Source organism: Cricetulus griseus, chromosome 6 (genome assembly GCF_003668045.3).
Source record: "Cricetulus griseus strain 17A/GY chromosome 6, alternate assembly CriGri-PICRH-1.0, whole genome shotgun sequence".
Classification (NCBI taxonomy): domain Eukaryota; kingdom Metazoa; phylum Chordata; class Mammalia; order Rodentia; family Cricetidae; genus Cricetulus; species Cricetulus griseus.
The window spans coordinates 14,090,235-14,107,125 of NC_048599.1; the positions used below are offsets into that span (position 1 = coordinate 14,090,235).

The 16,891-nt window shown below is 49.7% G+C and overlaps 1 protein-coding gene across 2 annotated transcripts in view; it reads left to right on the forward strand.

Annotated features, from left to right (window-relative positions):
• Window positions 1-7,244: 7,244 nt before the first annotated feature.
• Window positions 7,245-16,891, forward strand: part of Elmo2 (engulfment and cell motility 2) — a 37,262-nt gene continuing 27,615 nt past the window's right edge. For both annotated transcript variants that reach the window (XM_027423415.2, XM_035447010.1), the window contains exon 1: window positions 7,245-7,313. The gene's annotated coding sequence lies outside the window, so the exon portion shown is untranslated. The remainder of the gene's footprint in view (window positions 7,314-16,891) is intronic.

The window sequence follows — 16,891 nt, forward strand, 5'->3', positions numbered from 1 at the left end:
GACAAACCAAAATACAATGCATCCATGATTTTATTGGCTTACTTACAGAGCTCAGGTGAGGGTTGCTTACGGAAGTACGGGGACCTCGAAGCAGCCTCATCAGAAAAATCTTCTCCCAGATGGATGCTGGCTTTCCTAGTGCCACAGAGATGGCGCCCTCGCCCTTCAGTTAACATTCCCAGTCTATACACTCTAGCACCTCCTGAGACCCCCAAGGCCATGTACAACTTGGGCAGAATTGCATACAGTTGGGTGGGAGGTGTAGGAGGAGCACACCAGAAGCCCAGGCAAGCGTCCAGCCAGCCTCTTTATTCCCTCCTTCTCTGGGAAACAGCAAGAGTCTACAGGCCCACTCATGGTAGTCTTTTGCAAGAAGGCACAGCTGACCTGGTGAAGACGGCAGCTCTTTCTCTCAGAGGATCACTTTCTGCACTGTGGTTTGTCTGACAGCCTCCACATATGCTGATGGGACGACCAGAGTGTTGATGTGGCAGGAAGCAGGCAGTGTTTGTCAGTCCGTTCTTAGCCAGTAAAAAACACCAGAAGCCATTGGCTTAGAAGGAGAAAAGGTTTCTTTTGGCTCACAGTCTGGAAGGTTCCAGTCCCTGGTTGGGGTAGGCACTAGTGCATTTTGGACCTGTGGTGGTGTGGTACATCATGGCCTGAGCTTGAGGAGGACTGTTCTAGTCATGGCTAAGCCTAAAGAAAGAAACTGGCATCCCACGGTACCCTCTGAGGACATACTCCAGTGACCTAAAACCTCCCCCAGGCCACACCTCTTTCAGGTATCCACCACTTTCTAATAGCATAGGGCTGAGAACTGAGCCTGTAACACACCAGTCTTTGGGGACATTTACGTTCTGTAATAGTTAATATTGGTTGTCAGCTTGACAGGATCTAGACTCTCCTAGGAGACAAGCCTCTGGGCACATCTGTGAGGAAGTTTCTAGATTATGTTAACTGAGATGGGAAGACCCACCCTGAATGTGGGCAGTGCCGTCCCCGTGGGCTGGGATCCTGGACTGAATAAAAAGGAGAAAGTGTGCCCAGTACCAGCATTTATCTCTCTCTGGCTCCTGCCTGTGAATATGATGTGACCAGCCAGGTCACACTCCGGCCACCATGCCTTCCTCACCACGATGGACTGACTGTTCCCTGGAACTGTGAGCCAAAACAAATGCTTCTTTCATTAAATTGCTTTTGCTGGGTGTTTTTTGGAAGCAATGAGGAAAATTACTGAAGCAAGGTCCAAAATACAGATGGTGATGGCAAAGATTGAGAGTAGGTAAGACAGTAACAGTGGGGCGTGCCCACAGAGTTGCCCTGATCTGGGAGGAGGGAGACATTTCTGGTAAGGAATGAGGAGCAGGGGTGCTGTAGGGCTGGTGAGGAAGAGGCTGCTCTTTCTTTATGGTTTCTTTCCTCCACCCCATGTAAACAAGAAGTCACCAGCTGAGGGTGAGGGGTCACAAGCTGAGATGAGAAGATGACCAGGAGCCTCCTGGTGCTACCCAGGTGACCTGGTACAGTGCTTTGCCCCACTGTGGGGAGGGCCTTCTTGAGCCAGAAAAGTATTGTGGTTTGTTCTGGCCCCACTCAGGGCTGGGCCCTGGTCTAAGGAGAGTTGAGATTCCTTCCAGAAGTAACTGGGGAGAGGCGAGAGCGTCAGAGTTGAGGACAAGGGAGTAAAGGCAGGTTCTGCTGGGCAAGGGGGAAGTGAGGCCATGGGGGTGGGGGGATGATGAACTGAACAAAAGCAGGTCAAAGGGATTAGGGAACCAGGAGGGGCATGTCCCTGTGTTCCAGTTTCAGATGTCATTGTAGGGGAACTCAAAAAAACTATGGGCAGTTGATTCAGTACACTGAACCATTTGAAATTCAGGGCTGGGGAGGTGGCTCAGCAGTCAAGTGAGGACCTGAATTCAGATGCTCAGAACCCACGTTAAAGCCCAATGTGGTAGCGCACATCTGTTGTGGAATATTTGTTTACACCTTGTGAAAGCGTCACTGTGCTTGGTTTAATAAAGATCTGAATGGCCAATAGCTAGGCAGGAGAGGATCGGTGGGACTTTCAGGCAGAAAGGACTCTGGGGAAAGAGAGGCACAGACGCCAGCAAGACATGGAACAAGTCAGACATACAGAATGGGAAAGAGGTAAAAGACACATGGCAGAATGTAGGTGAATAGAAACAGGTTAATTGGAGTTATAAGAGCTAAAAGGGACAAGCCTAAGCTAAAGACCAAGCTTTTGTAATTAATAATAAGTCTCTGTGTTACTATTTGGAGATGGCATCCCAAAGGAAAGCCCAACTACATTTGGTGCTCAACGTGGGACGCCAAATGATGTTTTCCTGTCAGCTTAGCAGCTGCACCTGAATCTACTGACACTTTAGTCATTTGCAGCCCCACAGTTCCACAGTCAGCGCCCTGCCAGCCAGGCCTTCCTGTCCCACAGCCACAGCTCTGCTGGGGCCACTATATGTAGGTTTAAAGTAAGTCTCATTCTATTTACCAACAAAGACTTGGAAGTCGATGTGGGGGTGAAAACCTGCTAGATCAGAAAAGCTGAGAAATTACCAGGGCAGAGTGGCAAAGACAGGCGGCGGATCCTTGGTGTTTACTGGCTAGCCACTGTAGCCTAAACAGTAAGATTCACTTCAGTGAGAGATGCTATCTCAAAGGATAAGGTGAGGGGCTGGCAAGATGGCTCATCTGAGTAAGCCTGATGACTTGGCTTTGATCCCTGGAAGACATGGTAGAATAAGAGAATCGACACCTGGAAGTGGTCCTCTGACCTCCACACACACACACACCATAGGACACCCACCACCTTACCAATAAATAAATAAAGTAGGGAGCAATCCAGGAAGATGCCAGGTGTCAAGTTCTGTCCCACACTTACTCACACACAGGTGCACATATGCATAACCACAGGAACACGGGCATGTGTACATGTGTACACACTCAAATTGAAAACTAATTAATTGAGAGTCTATGATGTACCAGGCACTGTGCCAAACACTCCATGTTTACTGTCTCTCATTTAGTTCTCATGACCATCCACTGAAGCTAGTACTGTTATTATCCCATTGTTCTGAGTCTCAGAAAGATCTAAGACCTCTTCTGGGGGACATGGGGACATACAGTTGCAGAGAGGTCCAAGCTACCACAATGGGTTGGGTTCACGGTATTGTGGCTCTCAGCTGAGTTACTCCACCAATTCAACCTCAGCCACAGACAGGGGACCTGATCTTGGCTGCCCAGTGGTTGAACTGGGGTAGTATGGTGGGGGGAGGGCTGGGAAGCCCATTCCAGGGCAGCTTAGTTAAAAGGAGGAACCATTGTCCAAACTTGTCTGATGGGACTATGACTCTAATCAAAGAAAGTTCTGCTCAGGAAGGGGAGAAAGGGACAGAATCAAGTTGTTTTGTCAACCTGAGTTCTCAAAGTGTCTCTGGTCACTGCAGCTTCCTGTCACCCTGTGAGTTAGTCACTAGCCTTTCAGGAAGCGACTTTAGCGCTAAAGATAGCTCCTCGACCAACTGAGCCACGCCATCAGTTCTGTTGGTGGCTATTTAGACAGTAGTTTTGTTACATTGATGGATTGATTGATTGTGTGTCAGGGCACAATTGTGGAGGTCAAAGGATGATTTGCAAGAGTCAGTTCTCCTTTTCTGCTATGTGGGTCCCTGGAGTTGGACTTGGCTCCTTAGGCTCAGAGGCAATCGCCTTTAGCCTTTGAGCCATCTTGCTGCTCCATCAGTGAGAGCAGCTCCTGGACTCACCCAATCTGGAGGGGAAACCTCTTAAATCTCATACTCTTAAGAACCCACAGGTGCCAGGCATTGGTGGTGCATGCCTTTAATCTCAGCACTCGGGAGGCAGAGGCAGGTGGATCTCTGTGAGTTCAAGGCCATCCTAGTCTCCAGAGCGAGTGCTAGGATAGGCGTCAAAGTTACACAGAGAAACCCTGTCTCGAAAAACAAAACAAACAAACAAAAAGATCCCACAGGCAAAGACCAAAAAGGAAAAGAATTGCAAGCCCCATAGTGTTGCTCCTGGGACCAGTGTGCACTGAGTATGGCCAGGGCCAGGGAGAGGAACCAGAGACAAACATTAACGAGGCTTTCTCTCAAAATTGTGTGCATGCAGGGTCAGCTCTTTAAAGTCACTGACAGAGCTGGGTGGGTATCAGTTGGTAGATTGCTTGTCTAGAGTGCAGAAGGCCCTAGGTCCTATCTCCAGGCTGCATAAGCCAGCTGTGGCGGTTCATGCCTGTAATCCCAGAACTCAGGAAGTGGAGGCGGGAGGGTCAGGATGAGTTCAGGGTCATCCTCCGCTACACAGTGACTCTGAGACCGATCTAGTCCTGAAAGTCACTGACAAAGAACAAGGCAGCTGTCTTTAAGTGAGCATTTCTGGGCCAGTGGAGAGTTTCTACTCTAGGTGACCATTTGGGGACGATGACATTCTCCACATGATTGCTCTGTCATTACCCTGCTCATCATGGTCATCACAGGGTCATGGCTGGGTGCAGCCCACAAGGAAGAAGAGTAGGGAAGATGCCCCAGCTGACTTCACACCTCAGCCTGAGGTTTCATACCTTCGTGTCCACTGCTGAGAAGGAGGTACCCAGCTGGCTTTCGGTCTTTGTCACACAGGAGGTCAGGGAGTGAGTCACGGGGTGAGGGTGGGGCAGCCACTACAGAAGCAGGGAAAGGGCCACTGGTTGCCAAGTAAGTATCCTGGGGGCTCAGGCAAAGAAAGGTGCCAAGGGCTGGAGTAACTGGAGAGGCGAGGGACTCGGGAATGTTGTCCAAAAGAGGAACTGCAGAATATCCCACATTACGAGGAAAAGTCCGGAGGATAGGGCCTGGCATCCTATTTTGGGCTAGCTCAAGGCAGGAGGCTCACTGAAGCCCTTCATGAAAAGTGGTAGACTTCTCAGTCAATTGTAATTTTAATCCCACATGGCCTGTTTGTTGTCTTTGCAGGCTCTAGACTATTGAGTGGGAAATTGGCTGAAGAGGAGATTCTGTGCTGCCATGGGGGAGCCATCAACTGTGCTGAGATGTGACTCCCTGGTGGTGTGGCTGTTGGGGTGTCCCTTCACTTTTGTAAACAACCCCTCTCCCATTGTGCTGGTTGGTTTTTGTCAACTTGACACAAGCTAGAGTCATCTGGGAAGAGGGAACCTCAGTTAAGAAAATGCCCCCATTAGATTGGCCTAGAAGCAAGTCTGTGGGGTTATTTATTTATTTTCCCCCTTTGGTTTTTCAAGACAGCGTTTCTCCGTGTGGCCCTGGCTGTCCTGGAACTCACTTTGTAGACAAGGCTGGCCTTAAACTCACAGAGATTTGCCTGCTGCTGCCTCCGTAGTGCTGGGATTATAGGCATGTCCCACTACGGCCTGGCATGTTTTTGGTGTGTGTGTGGGAGTCTTTTCTTGATTAGTGATTGATGTGGGAGGGTCCAGCTCGCTGTGGGTGGCATTTCTCTTGGTCAGGTTGTGCTGGGTTGTATAAGAAAGTGGGCTGAACAGGAAGTGTTCCTCCACAGCCTCTGCTTCAGTTCTTGCTTCCAGGCTCCTGCCTTGAATTCCTGCCCCAACCCTTGTCAGCAATGGACCATGGAGGTATAAACCAAGCAAACCCTTTCCTCCTCAAGCTGCTTTGTTTTATCACAGCGATAGAAGGCAAACTGAGGCACCCATGGTCTGTAAGTGAAACCAATGAACTCATTGATTCCCCAAGTTGGACTTGATGGAACACTCCTTGGCCGGTCATTGGCATTTTATGGGTGAGGTAGACATTTGCTTAAATGTTCCTGCAACACTCTGTTTCAAAACAAGCAAGCAAACCAACAACCCACAATGATGAGGATGCTCACAGCACTATGGATGACAATAAATGGTAGTAGTATAAATCTGACAGGGTCTTATGAACTCCCAATGAGCAGCGGAAGGTTGTATGGGGGAGCCTTGGTGCTCAACACGGTGATGTAGACAAGGGTGGACACACTATCCGAGGCGACCATCTATGTTCCGGGTGTGGGGGTGGGGGAGCTATATTGGAACACAGCAACCCACATTTATCTATGGTGCACTTCGCTAAAACAAAGACAGAGACTGTGGCTGGAAGCAAGCACTATGTGGACCTATTGGAGGTGTTGTGAGCTGACGGCCTGCAGGGGCTTTACAGTGACTGTGAGGGTAATTCTGCTGCCTGGGTACCACCCTATTCACCAACAGATATGAATCTTTTTTCTGTTCTAAACCTTTGCAGGAGTCAGTGTCTAACAGTGCCTATAAAACTGCTTCAAAGACAATGAAGTACCACATGAAACGTGGCCATTATTTCATCCCTCTGGTGAGTGTCCGTTTCTCTACAGAACAGAGAACAAGATGTCTGTCTTGTGGGATTGTCGAGGATCTGCTAAGAGAAATGATTTTCAAAACTGGAATTAAACAGGGAGATAGTATCTCGCTGTCTATCACCGGCTGTACAGTTGGTCCCGTACGAGCCCCCCGCCCCCCGCCCCAGTCTTCTCTTCTGCAACTGGGGATCGCACACTGCCCTCCCTACCAGCCTGCTGTGAGCATTAAGGGAGATGGCAGGGATGAGTCCTTGGCCCGGTGCCCAGCCTTGTTAGATCCGCAGGTGCGGTGACGAACGCCACCTCCCACGGATCCCTACCAACAGCACAGCTGAGCTGTACCCCTCTGCCTCTGCTCAGCGCCCACGGTCAGGCCTGGGTGCCGGTATAATTAGCTCCATCTCGGCTGCTCATAGCCTCTGACACGACTGTCACCTCCCACTCAGTCCCCCAAATCAGCTATTCCCACCACTGAGTCCATCAGGTGAGCGTCACCAGAGGACAGCTTGCTCCTTACAACAGTGTGTCGCAAGGACCCCGAGCTCTCCCCCGGACCCCTTTCACCCTTAGGCTGTGTACAGAAATAAAAGAAAAAAAAAGTTTGGGTGGGGAGCAGCCTCTGGTGTCTGCTGGGAAATCACGTTCCTTCAGACCCAATAGCCTGCAGGAGAAAGGCAATCTGTCTCTTTAAGAGGCCTCCGCGGAGGGGCGGGGCCGGCCGGCGTCGCTCCAGCCCGCGCCCTCAGTTAGGTCCCGCCTCCTCTTTACTGATAGACAAACCACCCAATGGAAGCAAGAATTGTCAGCTTGACGGCAAAGAGGAGCAATAGGAGCCCGGGCCGGCCCGCACGGGGCGGGGCCCCAGGAGGGCGGGGCGGACGAGGCCAGAGGAGCGGCGGCGGGACTCGGGCGCGGAGCTGGGCCGCGGCGGGCGCCGGGTGAGTGAGGGACGCTCGGGGCCGGGGCCCGAGGGACGGAGCACTGAGGATGGGGGACCGGGGACCGAGGGTGGGGTTGAGGCCGAAGGCAGTGGCTGCCTCAGCTTCAAGCCTGGGCACGGCGCTGGCCCGGTCATCCCCCTGCCGTCGATACCGGCCCTCTCCTTTCCTTCTCGGCCGCCCTGCTTCGGTCCAGGCCGCTCTTCTCCGCTTCTTCCCGCAGCGCTGCAATGCCGGGATGCCCGGGATCCCCGGGGCCGGTCTTCACCCTCCTCCCCTCCTCCCCGGGCCCTGCAGATCTGGTCCTGCACCGCCCTCCCTGGACTCAGGCTGCTTCCCGGCCTGGTACTGTTCCTTCTGCATCCCTCTCTCCGGCCTCCCTCAGAGCCCGTCCCACGGTCTAGTCTAATAAACTTTTTTCATCCTCCCAGTTTTACTTCAGGAGGCTTCCGGGGTCCCCAGTTCTGACCCTGGTGCCGCACTCTGAACGCTCTGGTGTTCCTCGCAGCGCTTGAACTTCTGGGCTTTACAACTGTTTAAAGTGTTGACTGACATCTGCCTGTCCCAGCAGGCAGACCGTACCTGGTGTTGTTCCATGCACCCACAGCATCTCAGCAGGGCAGACACTATAAATATTGACTAAATAAACGAACCAAGGGCTTGGATACGTCCAGAGGAATGGGATGCAAGCGCAGATGCAACCCATCTGTGGGGCATGGAAGCCACCTTTTGTAATGTTCCTGTGTGTCAGGCTATAGGCTAACCTCGGGCTCTCCAAAAGAAAAATAATACAAGTCACATTTGTTAATTAAACTTTTCTAACAGTCACATCTCGAGAATGTAAAACAAGCAAGTGAAAATAATTTATTGTTTTATTTAATATATTTCAGAATATAATTAATAGTTCACATAATCAGTGTAAAATTGTGTTAATGGAGTGGTTGACTTTTTCCGTGCTAACTTCTTGAACTGTGGTGTGTACTTTGCACTTGGGACAGTCCTTGCTTCTCAGAAGCACAGCAGTAGCCATTGTCCAGTGGTCCTCTACCACAACACTCGGGTGGCCGCGGTGGCTGTGAAGTTCTCGGTACTGTGTATACGTGTGAGGGTTTGAATTGCATTATGGTCTTTTGAGGAGACTGTTGTTAATCACATTTACAGATTAAAAATAGCAGTTATAGGAAGATTTTACCTGCCCAGATTCATGATACAGTTTGTGAGTGAAAGAGACAGGGCTAGGGCTGTCGCTGTTTTTGGCAGGTGGACTGTGTGTTTTTGTGTGTTTGGGGGGGGGGGATGGGTTCTGAAGACAGGATTTCTCTGTGTAGCTCTGGCTGTTCTGGAACTTGCTGTGTAGACCAGGCTGGCCTCTGATTAAAGGCATGTATCATCACTGCCCAGCTTGTGTGTTACTCTTGAATCTCATAATTTTAATGCTTTCTGCTGCCTCTAAGAGGTGCCAAGAAAGTTTGGGGTGCGGGTTGTGGGGACCAAACTTAAAATAAAAATAATTGCACCAATATTTAGTATATTCTAGCATTCTCTGTGTATGGGTCATGTCTTCTTAGGTGGCTCACAAGCAAACATGGTTAAGGAAAACCTGTCCTGAGTTTGGAGGTGTATTCCTCTAGTCAGAGCACTATAGAGGCTGGGACAGAAGGGTCCCCTGAAGTTCAAAACTAGCCTGGACCGTGTAGTGAGATTCCAACTCAAAAGAAAAAGAAAAACTCACAAGGCAAATCCCCTGACCATTAATGCAGCCTGGTCCCGGGTTGGGGCAGAAAATCTTTCATGGCCTGTAGGATCTTCGATAGTGGGATAGTGGACTGGAGTTGCCAGTCAGGGTGAGTTAGTTCACCAGTTGCTCACTGAGTGCCCTCCACAAGGCCTCCTCTAGTACCCTTGAGGTGACTGGACAGTGTAAAATGACAGCCTTCATCTTCAGGCTGCTCAGGGTGGACTTAGAAAGTCAAAACCCAATCACGTAAGATGACTAGTCTGTGTCCAAGAGAGTACATGGTATGAGAAGACCCAGAATCCCTTGTGTGTGGGAAGTTGCCAAGTGGTGTCTTGGTCCAGCTGTGTGATGCACTCGTGTGTCCCTTCCCCTTCCCCCAAGAAACTGAATTTGAACTTGTAGGGCTTTATAGCTTGCTGGTACTTGTGTAGAAGCTGCTTGGGATATGTGGTTCCAGGAGTTTTGTCAATTCATACAGTTGGAATTTTTCTTACTTTGTGCCAGGTATTAAACAAAGTGCTTTGCATGAATTAGCCTATGTTGTGTTCACTCGCTTTTTGAAGGAGTGGTTGGTTCTAATACCTGTTAACTATAGTAAGGAAATTGTCAAAGCTGGGGTCCAAATTCAGGTCTGGCTGCTCCAGGATGGGAGCTCCTAGTCACTCAGTGCCTCTGCATCTTGGGAGGGTCAAGGTCAGTTCATCCCCTGCCTCCACATCCAGTCCAGAGACACTTGTGCTTGCAGCAGAGCTGTGTGGCAGGCAAGGACCTGATCCAGAAGAGGAGGCTGGGCCTTTTGGTTGTTGTTGTTCCTAACTGGTGTCCTGGCCTGGCCTTGCTAGTTCCTCTCGACCTAAGTTCCCTTTTTTATGAAATGAGAGGAAAGGCTTGGCCTCATTCTCAGAGAACAATGCTGTGTTGTTATGGTCTCTATTGAAGGAGTCGGGCCCATAGCCCTGGGTTTTAGGGACAACCCAGGCCACTCTTAGCCTGCTGCACCCCGCCCTATCCAAGCTCTTTCTCTTTATATAACCCTGATAATCTGTTGGTGAGAAAGCTTTTAAATTTTTATTAATTTTTATTTTATGTGTATGGATGTTTTGCCTGCAGCTATTTATATACACCATGTGTGTGCCTGTGGAGGCCAGAAGAGAGTGTCAAATCCTCCAAAACTGGAATTACAGACTGTTGTTAACTGCCATATGGGTGTTAGATTGAACCCAGGTCCTCTGCAAGAGCAGCCAGTGCTATTAACCACTGAGCTGTCTCTCCAGGCCTGAGAAACAGTTTCTTTAAATTCAGCTGTATTTTCTGTCTGGGTTTCTGTTCCCCTTTAAATCTGAACCTTTCTGAATTACTTGTCTGCATAATTGTAGTCAGGGATGTGCAAGTTCTGGGAAATGGATAATGCAGACACTAAGGGTTCATTACTTTTATTTTATTTTTTTAAAGATTTATTTATTTATTTATTTATCATGTATACTGTGCGTGCCAGAAGAGGGCACCAGATCACATTACAGATGGTTGTGAGCCACCATGTGGTTGTTGGGAATTGAACTCAGAACCTCTGGAAGAACAGTCAGTGCTCTTAACCCCTGAGCCATCTCTCCAGCCCCGGTTCATTACTTTTAAAGACAGTTAGGCCTGAGGGTGTTTTGGGTGGACTTCTGTGGACACAACTCTGTGCCAGGCATCATGCTGCAAACTGGAGGCCAGTGGGTAGGGAGTAGGTATGCCCTTCAGTGACCCTGTCCTCAGGCTGCTTTCTTTCCTGGAGCAGGGTCTCCATCTCAGCCTCCAGTAAAATCATCTGGGGGAGGTTGCAGTGTCCCCACTAGCTACTGGAGGTACACAGCCAGTATGGAGAGCCATTGAGGTAGAGCAGTGGTTCTTAACCATCTTAATGCTATGCCCTTTTAATTCAGTTCTGCTTGTTGTGGTGACCCCCAGCCATAAAATTATTTTCATATTTATATACTTACAACTAATTTTGTTACTGTAATGGGTTATAATATAAATATCTGATATGCTGGATGGTCTGAGGTGACTCCTGTGAGAGGGTCATTTGACTTGCAAAGGGTCATTTGACTCCACAAGTTGAGAACTGTTGATCTCGGGCCTTTTTCACAACCTTGAGGTCTATGAACCACCCTGGATTGCATCTGGAGGCAGGTCCCAATCTAGAGGGTGTGGCCTGGAGGGGTGCTTCCACATTGTACCGACTTGTGAGGAGTGTCCGGTGTGCCCAGTTAGAGGCAGGGTTATAGAATCTACAGTCCTGAAGGTGTGTAGCAAGGACTGGCAGCACACATGACGCATCAGCACCAGTACTTGAGGACCGAGGGTTAGGAGCTCACGAGGGAGGGCTTATCTAAATCCGAAGAAGTTGGCTTTTGGACAGCAAAGGTGCAGAATTGTCATGGTTTTCAGGGGGACAGGTGAGAGGTGTGTGATGTGCACAGAGATAAGCGTGGATACTACCTTGGAGCTGACCCAAGTGTGGATGTCCTGATAAGACTAATAGTCCACTGTTCTCTAAGAGCAGAAGTTCCACAAAGTGGCCTCGGAGTGAATGAGCTCAGAGCAAGATGCCAGTCCCTTAGCACATCCATGGTCTCTGTGCATGGTGGCTCTTTGCCAAGTTGGGCAAGACCTGTGTTCAAATGTCAATACAAAGGAGATCCCTCAGCTCATGTGGATCTGGTGGTCCTCATCTTCTACCCTGTGGCATTCCCTTTCTGTGCCTAAGGGCCACACTCTAGTTCAGTGTGGGTGAACTGAGGAAAACTGAGTTCATTCTTCAGATGAAAAGATTACAGGGGAGAAGTCTCTACTGAGATTGTGATCTTGATTAAAAAGAGGGTGTGACCTCTAGTTACCTCCTTGGTGAGGCAGTATTCTGTCACAGGAAACATAAACCAAACTCACCCAGGCCTCCCCCACTGGTGGCAAGCAGCACAGAACAGAACGCACACAGGGATCCCTACCAGCTGGGGGCAGGGGAGCTGGGAACCTTCTGGCATCCTCTATCTCCTATACCTCCTGGGAGAGATTGTCTTTCCCTCCCTAAGCTGGCCTCTAGTTCTGCTGGCCAGTTCAGCCTGCCACTTTCCTTCCCTACAGGGGTGATGGACAAAACTTTACGGGGTGATGCACCCCTTCCAGAAGCCACTTGGCATGTGTTCCGTTGGAGGTTGGAGTGCCTGCACTGCCATTGTTCCACTGTGCAGGCTGTGTCACTGGAGGACAGCATTGGTACTGTCCTTCCAGAACTCTGGGATCTATATGGACCACTCTTCTGTTTGCTTGATCATCTTTGTATTTGTGGTGCCTTTGAGGCAGCGGCAGGGGACTGGGGTCTTGCTGGGTCCCAGAAGCTTGCCTAGCATCCCTGAGGTTGTGAATAAAGAAAGCAAGGGAGGGAGAGGGTGGAGAGTCATTGGGGCCAGAAAGGGCTGTGGGCTGGGAGTGGGACTCCAGTGCTCTCATGCTGGACGATTGCTATTGAACTGTGTGCGCTACTGTGAGTGGTGGAGCAAGTGGCTATTTATAGCCCTGAGAATTTTGCAATGTTATTGAATTGCTTCGACCTAATTTCCCACTTCCTTTCTAAAATGAAAATGAAGAGAGTGAGCAGACACGTGCTAGAGGGCTTCCCTACAAGGAGATCCTTCATCCCTGAGTGCTCATTGTTTGGAAAGTCCTACTCCATTCTCCTCCCTCCTTGTGGTTCTAGGGGAAAGAGAAGAGGTTGTTTTTCCCCTAACCAGAGTCTCCAGAAAGGCTTGTTCTAAGTTAGTTCTGAAAACAGAACTGTGTGGGGGATATTGTATTGCAAGGCTTCCGTCTTGTTGGGAACAGTTCCTGCCTCCTGCCTGTTGGGAACCAGCTCTGGTTTGTAGAAGTGGAAGGTGCCAGAGCCACGGGGTTTCCAAGAACAGAGGTCCTTTTCTGCAGGAAGAGCTAGTGAAGAAATTTTCGATGACACAATGTGGGATAGTGCACGCCCATGGAAGACTGGTACAAAGGGGCGGTGATGTCCGAACTGGGCTTTGAAGCTTGACTAGGAGCTCTATGACAGTTAGTAGAAGGGAATTTGCAAAGGTACAGAAGAAATGAAGGGACTTGGCCTCAAATAGCCAGGAAGGGTCTGCCTAGACTGGCCTGAGCACCACCTGTGGGAGTGTGGGCAGCCTTCTGTAGACCTTGGGGGACTGTTTTCTGTTAGACAGGTCTCTGAGCACCTCTGGCTTTGGCTTTCAGTGCACAGACGTGAAGTTTTCACTGAGCAGCTGTGATGGTCACATACAAGGCTGCCTTCTTTGATATGGGTTTCTAACATTTGATAACCGAATTCCAGGTGACTGAGGATGCCCCTGACTTCCTTTGTGTAGAAAGCACACCCCCACAGGTTGGCTGTGTGATCCAGGTGGCACAGGCCTGTCATCCTAGCTACTCAGGAGGCCAAGACAGGAGGATCACAAGTTAGGCCTGGACAACTTTATGAGACACACCCCCCCTCCACACACACACCTTTAAAAATAAAATAAGATTAAAATAGGGCTGGGGTTGCAGAGCACTGTCTTAGCAAGCTGAGAGCCCTGGCTTAGAACCTCAGTACTTCAGTGAGGGAGAGGGAGGGAGGGAAAAGCTTCAGGTGGTGCCTCTGCATCGTGTAATTGTTAGCTAATGTGATCCTCATCAAAGGAGGGTCAGTGTGGAAAGGAGACAGTGAACTTTGACATCATTGAGACCCAGTTCTGACGTAATTCACTTCTTTCTTGCCCCTTCCTTCCTGCAGCCCTCCCTCCCTTCCAGTCGGGTTAGTAGGATGGAGGATGGGTTTCTCTAAACTTTGACCGCCTTTCCTGAGAGACACACACACACAGAGAGAGAGAGAGAGAGAGAGAGAGAGAGAGAGAGAGAGAGAGAGAGAGAGAGAGAGAGAGAGAGAGAGAGAGAGAGAGAGAGAGAGAGAGAGTTCTCAGGGTTCCTGAGGCATCAGCTATAAAATGACACGGAAGCAATGAGTTAGAGGCTGTCTATACATTAGCATCATGTCTGAGGACCCCAGAGTCACCCTGTCAGCAGCCCATCCTCCCTAAGTGGGTTTTGTTCATGAATTTAGCCAGTGCTAGCTAAGTGCCCACTGGGCACATCCATCGTCTCACACCATGATGCCTCTGTCTATTTTGGCCTCTGTTGTAGTTTCTTCCAGCTTGGGCCAGTCTTGGTCTTGGACTCTTCCCTTGCAGCGAACAGAAATGCAGGCTAGCACAGTGTAAAAGGCTGTCGTTGGTGGGATACAGGGGCATTTCGTTTAGGAAGTGTCACCATGGCATCTGAAAAGTGGTCAGGCTTTGCCCATCTCTTGGAATTTTTTTTCTTATTGCTAGTTTCTGGCCTCACATCAGCTGTGCAGAATAGCGTCCTCTGTGAGGCCCGTGGCTTTTCCTGTGGCTTTAGTCTGTGTGACGCTCGCCCTGAAGCTATAACTTTACTGCTCTTATGTCTTTTGTCACCCAGCCTCTTTAGTCAGTGTCTTTCAGGCTCAGAGATGGAATTAGATTTGTTCAACTAAAGCCGAGTGTTCTCTTCTCTTCCTTCCCTTCAGCTGTGGCAGCTGGGATGTCACTCAGCACCAATAGTCCGCCTGACTGTGGGGAGGACAGTCGCTGACTTGCAGGCCTGTTGCTATCCCTTGGGTGACCTAGGTGGCTGGAGATTTTCCTGCTCTATGTAACACGGGCCAAGCTTTGAAGTGAATCGTTCAGGACCAGCTTTGATAAATGACGTGATGACTAAGTTACTTGGAACCAAAACAAAGTAGTGACAACACACTCAGCTTGTCACCTTCAAAAGGAGCGCTGGAGAAGGAGTTCAGAGAGTACAGTGTATTTATTTCCTGACAGCAGAATAAGGGTTAACTTCCTTGAGGACCTTTAAAAAGGGCACCCTCATTTGGGCATTTTTTATGTTCTTTGGAATCATGAACTTTCAACTCAAAGGGCACCCAGGACACTTTAGAACTAACACACTCATTTCAAGAACAGAAGACAGACTTGGATAAAGACGGAATTTGTAGGAGCCATGACAGTCTGTGGGCTCTGAATCCACCTGCTGTCTTCAGCAGGGACAGCATCCCAGCTGGGTGCTCTTTTCAGAGTGCCTGCACTTGCTGTGTGCATGTGTATACAAATGCATATATGCTTTACCCACCGAGCCATCGACCCAGGCCCACTTATTTGAAAAGAAACAAACCCAGATTGACAAACGGTCTGGAAAGCTGTACTGTACACACCCATTGATAGGAAGCACAAAAACAGGCCCAGCTCCTTGGTGATAGTGAAGTCACTAGGGACCAGGAGGAGGGCTGATGAGTTGTGTGGAGTGGTGAGTGTGTGTTCCCCGTCCTGGGTGGAGTTTAAGGGAGACTTATGTGTGTTTCTGTTTTTATAATCTGTATACACATGCACATATGTATAGATATGCTTCAGGCCCATGCACCTAGTTGTAAATTACATGTCAGTTCTTAGAAGTGATCCCACCCTTGGAGTCCTGCCTCCAAGGATACACACAGGGAGGGATAACCTACTACCAGGTCACAGCACCACCCTGGCACAGTGAGCTCTCTGCTCCAGTGGGAGCAGCACCTTCTTCTAGAAGTTAGCCTCATGGGGCCAGTTTCCTTTTAGAGGTTTGTTGTGGACCTAGGCACATAAAAACTACATATTAAGGTTCTGCCAGGAGCTGCAGAAACAGCCTGTCTCCTTAGGCCTCATATATTTAATGGATGGGGATTCAGACTTGCTCAGGGGAGAGGGAGGGGCGGACTGGCTCTAAGCTTTGGCCACCTTCCCCACTTAGTAGGTGGCTTAACTAGGACTTGACCAAGCCTCACTCTTGTCCTCTTCAAATCTGTTGTTGTTCTGCCTCTTCCTGAGGGCTGCTGGGAAGCAGAAGTGGATACATTTTCACACCCTGATGTTTTTGACAGCTGACTCTTGACACAGCCCACCCCTCAGGAAATGGTCGAGTAAGCTTCCTCCTCTCTGCTTGGTGTAGAGGACACACTTCACAAACACTTCACTAGAGAGGTCTGCACCCACCAGGCTATGAGAACTGGCATCTGTTGGGGCTGGAAAATTGATGGCACACACGATTAACAGCTTAGCAACAGCGGTGTCGCACACGCCAACAGAGGCAGGCGGTCCCCATTAGCCAGGCACGAACTGCAGGCGAGTGGCTGAACCTTGAGGAGGCGAAAGGTCTTTTTCATTAAGAGAGCACCCGCTCCCGAACCTGTAGGCAAGGAGTGTAAATATACATTGAAATAATCCATCAGCAGAGTGACTGCCTTCGTCAGACCTTGGAGAGAGCCTCAGCACTGCCCAGAATACCGCTAAGCCACCAGAGTTGCCTAGGATACCAGTCACATGAGCCCATCTCCCAGACTTGCCCCAGATGATTTATTTCCCTTTATTTTGAAGAGCAGTGGGGGCAGGGCTCAGACACACTTCCAAAGCCCTGCCCTGTAGAGGGGTCTTTGTGTGAGAGCATCCTTACTGCCTGCACTCAAGCTCTGACAGCCCTTGCCCTTGGCACTAGGGACCAAAATAGCATTTCCTGTCTTAGTTCTCTTCTCCATTTTCTGAATTCCACATTATCCCACAGGGAGGAAGCTCCACACTGTGTCCTTTGAAGGGGCAGCAGTGGCCCTAGCAAGTGGGGAGGAGGGAGCAGGCTAGCCCCTGCTGACACTGGGATCTTCTGAGTGGCTGCTGAGCAGAAGTGGCCTGGCCCCTTCAGCTAACCACTCAACCAAGAAAAGACTGTCTAT